A 3388-nucleotide genomic window follows, 5' to 3' on the forward strand; every position below is an offset into this window, starting at 1 on the left:
AAAGTTACATCATTCTTAATTATTTTGCAAGATTTAAATTAGATATGACTTTAATTTCAATGCAGAAAATCACTATTAATGCTCAAAAATCATTTATGAAATTTTATCAAAATTTCAGAATGTCAAAATCAATTATAATAATTATACTTATATTTAGATGTAATTTCTAATAAATCTATTTAGATTTTATATTTTGTATTTTCTTTCATTTTTATATTCAATCATTATGAATATATTAAATTAATTAAATTATAATTATTTATAATTATGTTTTATTCATAATTAACTCATAATAAAAAATATGTTAATTATTATATCATAATAACATACATAATATTATTTTATGTAAGATAAATATTATAAATCTTAAATAAATATTAAATTTTATAGTTAAATAATTTATCAAAAGTAATTAAGTGAACAAAATTTATTTTTTATAAAAATAAAATTACAAATCGATCATATATTAGATACATTTTATTATAATTTAATAAAAATAGTTACAAGTTTGATATATATTATAAATAATTAATAATTACTAAAATAAATTTGATAAATAGAAAATAATTTCAATATATTTTATGTATAATATATATATATATATATATATATATATATATATATATATATATATATATATATATATATATGCAGAAAGAAAAATATATAAAATTTAAGTGTAGTTTAAATAATAATTAATTTTAAAACTCACCACGATGATCTAAATTTTAGGTTGTATTTGAACGGCTTACATTTTAATGATAATTTCGAGGTATTATTTAGTTGTTGAATTTATAATGAGGTAATGTATGTGTATATGAAAGTTGAACCTCACAATAGGACGTCACCTCATTCAATAAGCTTGTTTATAATTGGTCATGTGAATAATATTTTTTATTTTTATTTTTATATTTTTTATATAAACAATATTTTATCATATTAAATATTAATTTTTATCTAATATCCTATTTATTTCATAAAAAATAATTTATTTATAGAAAATATTTTTTAGTAAATTATTTTGTAATAAAATGTTTTTCATGCAATTATTTTTTATTATTTAATTGTAACATTAAATTAATGATATGTATTTATATTATATTATATTTTATTAATATTATCAAAATCAAGAAATAATAACTTTCACTTTTGAAAGGAAGATGTTATTTTTTTTAGTAATGATTTAGTTTTCATTTTGTCTAAAAAAATATTTTTTGTTTATCTATTTTTTTTTAAGTGTCTCAAATAATAAAAAATATAAAAAATATATTTTTTAAAAATATATTTTTTACAAAACAAACAGAGACTAAATGTTCTCAAATTTTAACTATTAAATCTTATTTTATAAAAAAAATAAGAATAATTGACTAAAATTATTTTTACTGCATCTATTAAAAATTTTATAATTCTTAACTTTATAATTTTAGGCATTATAAAATAAAGCCAATTGTTTTTTTAATTAAGTTTTGATTGATTAAAAAATTGGTGAATTATTTTAAAATCTCTAACTTTTGCCACTATTCGTAATGAATTTAAACAAATCTGTATTTTTTTTAAAAATATATTAACATATATTTAAATAATTTTTACTAAAAAATTATTTATAAAATTCAAATATTTGTTATATTTAATATCTAAAAATTTTAATGACACTTCAAAAATCGCCACATAACATATTTTTTTTTATTTTATTTATACTTTATTAGTATAATATAAAAAATAATAAAATATAATTTATTAACTAACTTATTTCAAAATATACAACTAAATGATATATATGTTTATATCATTTATCATTAATAAAATTTTATAATATAATTTTAAAAATATAAAATATTAAAATAAATATTAAATTATGTTATTAAAATAATTTAATAAATTATTTACAAAATATGCGAATAAAACCGCTAATTAAATTTTATTTTGGTGGTTCAAAGTTACACAAATCGCAATATTAGCCTAATCTGAAGAAATAGGTATTAATTTTAAAATATATCTTAATGATCTAAGTTTAACTCAATGAAACAATATATATATATATATATATATATATATATATATATATATATATATATATATTAGAAATTAAAATTTAAATTAAAATTGAATGAAGTTGTTAAAAATTTAAATCACAATTAAAATAGAGTACTAAAAATTAGTGAAGAGAAAAGAAAAAAAAAGTATATTATTTAAATTAAAAGTTTTAATTTCATTATAAATTTAATAAAATTCAATAATTTGGAGTACAAATATAAAATAATATATGAAAATTAAAATTACGAATATATTTTTTTATGTTACTTAGATAGCAAATGTTACTCGATGAGAATAAAATAATAAAAAGAGACTTTAAAATTTTTTTATTCATTTTTTTTATAAAATAACAAATAATATAATAAAAGGTAGATTTATTTTTATTTTTATTTAACTTTTTATTTTCATTATTTATTTTTGGTAAATTAATTTAAAAAATTGTATAATTTTTTTTGTTCATAAGAAATTGTATATTTTATTATTTATATTAACTAGATGAATGCTTAGCCTAACTTAATTTAATCATTGAAAATATATTTCTTATTTGTTTTCGCTCTTCTAATATCCTAACAAAAAGAAAGTTACAGTTTTATAAAAAGATAATACTTATAGTAATGAGATTGTATGCGCTACAAGACTTGATTTCATTGATGCATATGCATGGAGATATGACTTAAGGCTTCAAAGAAATATTTTGTACCAATTTCCAATATTAATGGGTTTGATCTTTTGTATTATAATGCAAATATTCAAGCGTTATATTACACTTGATTTATTGGAATAACGTTATGGAAATAAACTAGTCTTATACTTGTATTTGAAAATATTAAAGTTGCCTAATGAGTTATCTCTGACTTGTAGCATTAATTGATGTGTATATATATATATATATATATATATATATATATATATATATATATATATATTCCAAGGAGACCCAAAGATCGAAAGGGGGATGAGCTAACAGGGAAGAAGCAATAATCTAGATCTTGAATAATATATAAACAATTAAAGAAATAAACAAAATGCACAAGAAAGGAAATCTTCAGAAATGAAAATTAAACTTGTAAATTAAAGAAATATATATATTCTATAGGCGGCAGAGCCAGTCCGTTAAGAATATATATAAAATTAAATTTGTAAATTTAAATATGAATATACATGTATATATTCAATAGGCGGCAGAGCCAGTCCGTTATGAACATATATACGTATATTTATGCAGATCAGGCGGTTGAACCGACCATATGCATGCTAAAGCAATAAATTTGAAACTTTGTAAAAGAAATTGAAGAAAACTTACTTCAAAATCTTATAAATTTTTGTAAGATTTGTACAAAGGGCTTGGAGATGT

Source organism: Hevea brasiliensis, chromosome 4, assembly GCF_030052815.1.
Source record: "Hevea brasiliensis isolate MT/VB/25A 57/8 chromosome 4, ASM3005281v1, whole genome shotgun sequence".
Classification (NCBI taxonomy): domain Eukaryota; kingdom Viridiplantae; phylum Streptophyta; class Magnoliopsida; order Malpighiales; family Euphorbiaceae; genus Hevea; species Hevea brasiliensis.